Source organism: Mustela lutreola, chromosome 4, assembly GCF_030435805.1.
Source record: "Mustela lutreola isolate mMusLut2 chromosome 4, mMusLut2.pri, whole genome shotgun sequence".
In the NCBI taxonomy this organism is placed as follows: domain Eukaryota; kingdom Metazoa; phylum Chordata; class Mammalia; order Carnivora; family Mustelidae; genus Mustela; species Mustela lutreola.
Window position 1 is genome coordinate 143,698,767 of NC_081293.1, and position 6,117 is coordinate 143,704,883.

Consider the following 6,117-nt stretch of genomic DNA (forward strand, 5'->3'; position numbering starts at 1 on the left):
GGAGAAATATCTCTAGTTCTAGGAATTATTGCTCCCCCATCTCCAAGAAGTCTACCCATTACCTACATTTCACAACACTTCATCATTTCCTTCTCCATTGGTCTCTGCCACCATCCCCCCGCAAAGGCAGTTAATGTTGAGATTTTTTTAAACACAGGTTAGTCTTATCTGTGCTAAAATTTCTATAAATGGAATTGTACTATATTTTTTTTTGGTGTGTCTAAGTCTTCTTTTGCCTAGCAACATTTTTTTTTAAATGATTCTTGCATACTGCTTTTACCAGAAATTCATTCCTTTGTATTCTACTATAGTAGTATTCCATTATATGAATATACCACAGGTGCAGTCATTCTCCTATTCGTGGACATTGGGGTTGTCTCCAGTTCTAAACTACTACGAAAAGTGTGTTTATAAATATATTTTTAAATTTTTTCATGGTTAAACACATTGATGTAGATCTCTAGATCATAGGTAGATATACATTTAATATTATAAGAAACCACCAGATCTTTATCAAAAGTGATCACACCATCTCATATTCTCACTAAAAATGAGTTTTCCTCATCTCCATCCACCTTTAATGTGGTCAGTCTTTTTAGTTTCAACCATTCTGTTAAGTATTTAGTAGGATATCATATGGTTTAAAGTCTATCCTGTCTCCTAAAATTCTGTGTCTTTTCATATTAACTTCAACTCTAAGCCATGGTGAAACTATCCCCTGTGGGTCCAAGGTTCAAATCTTCATATCTTAAGAAGCATCCTAGTTGGAAAAATATATACAGGCTTACTGCCACTATTTACAAAGCCTGGAAGACGAGTATAAGTGAAAATCAACATACTATTGTCTTATATTTAAAATTTCTAAATCAAGCTAGCAAACTATTGTTTAAACATGTTTTATCTTCCTACCTTGATATATCTACTTCAGAATGACCTAAGGATGGAGATTCACAGTTCTCACCTAAATGTGGAAGTGTAGGGAAGACAGGCTGAAGCCCTCTGAACCCCACGGTCGGCCACCCTTGGCTGTCTTCCACCCGCCACAAGCTTTCCCTGAGCACATCAGTGTGGATTGTCCAGGTCCCCGAGTTTTGTTCTTATTCCCATAAAGAGCATCCCCATAACCACCCCTCAGGTCTAGGGAAGTAGATCCCAGTATAGTAATCTGGAAATAGGCTGAGGAATAGTGGTCAAGGAATTATGGACCTACAGGCACCAGGAGGATGGGCCAGAAAGGGAGAATATAGATGTCAAGTGGGCATATCATTTGATGCCCACCAAATCCTTGCTCTTTGGGAGAAGCATGCACAGAGGCAGAGACCTGTCTTGCACAAATCTGAATATAGGACATTGAGAACACCTGTTTTATCTGCTGCTACAATTTCATTTTACTATTTGCTTGAGTGACACCAGTTTCTTGCTGGGCTACCATTGTTGCTGTGTCAGCAGATTCTGATTGGCTCTCCCATTTCCTCAGCCACCCCAGTCTTTTCCCATTATTTGGCTGAGATGAGTATGATGTTTTCACAATAAAAACAGGAAGGAACAACAAAGCCAACTGGTAAACTCAGAAAATGTAAAAGCATAGAAATGGGTATTAACCAATTTACGAGAACTTTTTACGGCTGAGATTTAGAAAGGTATTAGTGAGATGGCCAAAACATAAAAAAAATAGACCACTCCCCTTCCCCCAATGTGCATACACACATCCTTGCATATGTATCATTTATATAGCTGGATCATTTAGAAATGCTTCAGAAATATTCATCATCGTTATTGTATGGGGGTGACTGCTCTAAAAGCTTTATGCACATTACTTATTTAATCCTTGCATACTATTACACATCACCATTCTATAGATGTGGAAACTGAGGCACAGGGAGGTTAAGATAAAAACATGGTTCGAGCTTGCTTGCTAGGAAGTAGCAAAGGTACACTCAAATGCAAACAGTCCAGCTGTCGAATCCATAGGGTTGGCCACGAGGTTATGCTGGGTAGGTCTATACGTTGGGCATTTTATGAGGTGTTTTATATAGATTAGCTAATTCAAACTGTGACATAGGCATAATTATCTCTGCTTGACAGATGAGAAAACAGAGGCTAAATAATTTGCCAAAATTATAAAACCAATGAAGGGTTGAGCTGGGTTTTACTAACTTGCCAAAGTCATTTAACTAATAAGTGGTAGAGCTTAGCTTCAAACTTGATGAAATTATATTTAGGACCTATAGCATATGAAGGCAACATGTAATTTATATTTTTAATGTTTAGAAAATTTTTGGTGTGTTTTTCCTTTTTAGTTTACCCGTGCCTGGCACTCCTTTCACATGGACACCTCATCTTTTAACAATGCCCAATAAATAAGCCATGGCTGCACCTTACTACACAGAGGGAAGATGTGATTTGATTTCCAGTCCTGCAAACTAAGCCAAACTTAGGGTTTGGGAAGGTGCTTTATAACTGACATTAACTGTATTTTATTCTTTTTCAGGGAGAAAAACATTTTCCTTCTTGGACACAGAAAGCAATACATCCATTAAGTATCAAACACATTATTTAATTTCTATATATGTCTATGGCTAAGATGACCTAGTGATTTCATATTTCCCTGTGAATGCAATAAAATCTGAAGAAAAATTGAAGAAAAATATCTGTACCAAATCATTCAATATGCATTCCTCAGTACATTCCAGAGCTTGGAGCACATAAAGGAAAGTATGGAAAAACTGACTGCCCAACCTCTCCTACTTAGCAAGATTTAATTTTCCTTCTGAGTCCTTAGTGTGAGCGTAGGTGTGGTATTTTATTGTACATCTGTCACACGTTTTCAAGTTGCCACTGAATTGAGCATGTGCTTCTTGAATGGAAGGGGGCTTAAAAAATGAGAAAAGATCCTTAAAGGAAGCAGTGTGCTTTCTATCCCTTGCAGGAAAGATATTTGCACATGTAAGCATTAACTGAGGCTTACCCAACAGCTTATGACCTTGCTCTCTAATGCACTACTTTGATGACAATGGGCTTTACTTGAAGAAATATTTAATGACCAAATATTCTGGTTAAGCTATGTTTTTTTCAAGCTTAACACTAAAATTTGTTTTTCGCAGACCTTGAAAATAGTAAGAGGTGTGAGGAGAAAGTCCCTCCCCAGATGCGGAATCATCAGCAGCGTTCTGAGCCTGGTGATTTTAAAAAGAAAAACAAAGACAATCACAGGAAACTCGATGGCTCCTTTAAAATGAAGATCTCTGCGAAATATGACTTCAAATGAGAATTCCCTATAAGTATAGGTAAGCCTGATGATGCTGTTGTTGCCGTGTGTGTGTGTGTGTGTGTGTGTGTGTGTATTAGTAGGTGTATTTTACTTCCCCTAAATGCTTCTCATAACCATGCTATAAAATGTCAATGCATATTGTTGCAAAATTTATCTGTGCTGTTTGTTTAGCTTTGGAACTCAACTTTCCAAGAATGTTTCAGCAATGAGTGAGAGGCCCCTGGCGAGAAGAGACCCCACACAGCTGCTGGCACTGAAGGTGCCAGGGCACAGACCACACTGAGCAGGAAGTTGCTGCCACATATTTGGCAGTCCTGCTGGGGCAGGGAGCCACAGGCAACCTGGTCGCCCCAATCCCTTCTTAAATGATAGGGTCTCTTTCGAAGGATGGGGGCCAGCATCTCTGGTGGCAAGCCTTAGAAATGAGCACTTGGAGCAAAGGGAGATGAGAAAGAAAACAGAAAGGTTGTGGCTTCCTTGCCAGCACCAACAGTGATGGAGAAATCCTTTAACTTGCTGGTTTGGAAGAAAGGGCCTTCAAGGTGAAGAATGTTTTTCTTTTGTTTAATGTTTGAACTCTGCCCTGCTTTGATTTGTGATTTATATGGCACTGTGGCTTTCTATTATTGTTGTTTGTGGCTTTTTTTTTTTTTTTTAAGAAAAAAGCCAAATTCAATAGGAAATAACGATCACCCAAATTCAATAGGAAACGAAGATCACCCTCCAGACTATAATAAAGTTTATATATGAAGCATTTTTTAAATTAACTTAAAAAAAACTGTATGGGGAAGAAGAACACTCTGTTGAGGATCTGCTATATTCTGGAAAACATTCTAAGTGTTAAAACACATATTATTCCACTTGGTGCTCTTAATTACACAGATAAAATATTTATTTTTAGCTCTGTTTTGCTAATGTTAAGAAATTAAGGTACAAAGCACTTCATACTATAAAGTGAATTGTGTGCATTTCTCCTTATATTAATCATGAAATAATTAAATATATATATATATATATATATATATAAAATCTTATACCAAACATAGACTTGGATATTTTCTAGAAAATTTCATTGTCTGTTCCATAAACTGACTTTAACAAGATTTGTATGGAGATACTAGTTTTCAACCTGTCTGGTTACACAGTTAGAATTAAACATGATTAAACAGAATCAGAAAAATAATTAGGGGACTCGCTAGACTGTTGAGTCATACACTGCCTACAGTGGTCACCAGTCATATGTAGCTATTTAAATTTAAATTAATGAAAATTAAATGAAATGAGAAAATTTCATTCATTAATTAAATCAGCCACATTTCAGATGCCTAATAGTCACATGTAGTTAGTGGCTATCGTGTTGCATAGCACAGGCTACAGTATTTTCATCATCACAGAAGGTTCTACTAACCAGTATGTTTTATTCCTCACCACTCTATAAATGAAAAAAAGCAAAATTCCAGAGAGTTACTGTTTGTATAAACAGATAACTTCGGTGGCTGGGTTAGCATTTGTTGAAAGACTTATTTAATTATGACTTTAGACAACACTTGCTTTGGTATTTGGAGTGCTATTTTTCATTTTCTTCTTATATTTATCTCTTCATTTATTAAACATGTCTTTTATTGAATGATAACACGAGAGAGGAGTGGGCCATTCAAGCAAAAGTAATAGTGCCATTAAAGGAAGAAGATGAGAAAGAATAGGGTGGTTTGGGGAATCTACAAGTGTCAGTTTCACTGAATCATAAGGAGCCTGTTGAATGGTTATCAAATTGATCACTTTTATGTATCGACTAACTGGGCCAAGGTGCCCAGATATTTGGTTAAACTTTACTCTGAATGAGATTTACATTTAAATTGACCAATTTTAAGAAGAGCAGACTGTCCTCCACATTGTGGGTGGGCCTTATCCAATCAGCCTGAATTAAACAAAAGGCTGACCTCTCTTAACAAGAAGGAATTCTGCAACAGACTGCCTTTGTACTTCATCTGCAACAACTTCTCTTTCATGGGTCTTCACTCTCAACGGCCTTTGAACTTAAACTGTAAAAGGCTCATCTCTGGGTGTCCAGTCTGCCAGCCCATTCTGCAGCTACTAGATTTGTCAGACTTTACGGTTACATGAGCCACTGCCTGAAAATATATTTCTTTCTATATAGATACCTATTGGTTCAGTTTCTCTGGAGAAACCTAATACAGTGATGGAAGAAAGGTGACTGAGACAAGTTGCAATGAGAAGCCATTCATAATTTTTAAGCGGAAGAAAGGCAAGATTGAGTTGTGTTTTAAGAGAATTCTTAAATGAATCATGTTGTGAATTATAAATTACATTGAGGGCAAAACACATGGTGAAGAAAAACACAAAGGGGAGTATGTAATAGAGTTAATACAAATTCAAAAACAGACGTGACGATGGGATTAGGTGCGATGGATTGGTTGTGGGAAGTAATAGGCGGTAGATCACGCCTGCTTTGGAGCCAGGGCGATCTGAATTTGAAACCCTGGCTCTTTTCTTTCTTATTTGTTTGAGCTTAAGTAAGTTCCAGAAACTCTTTCCTTATCTAAAATATGGAAATAATCGTAGTATCAACTTCACAGGGTGACTGGAAGATGAAATGAAACATTACTTCTGTAACGTGTAACATGGGTTCTCCGTATCTCATAAAACAAAACAAAAACCCTTGCTCTTGACACATATGTGGATGTAATAGGTATATAGTTATGTATATAGGCACATCCATCTATATGATAGCACATGTAGAGAGAGCTAGTGAGCATGTATACATGCGTATATGCAAGCTTTTACAAATATACACACCAACTCTCCATATACATGCTAGCTATCAT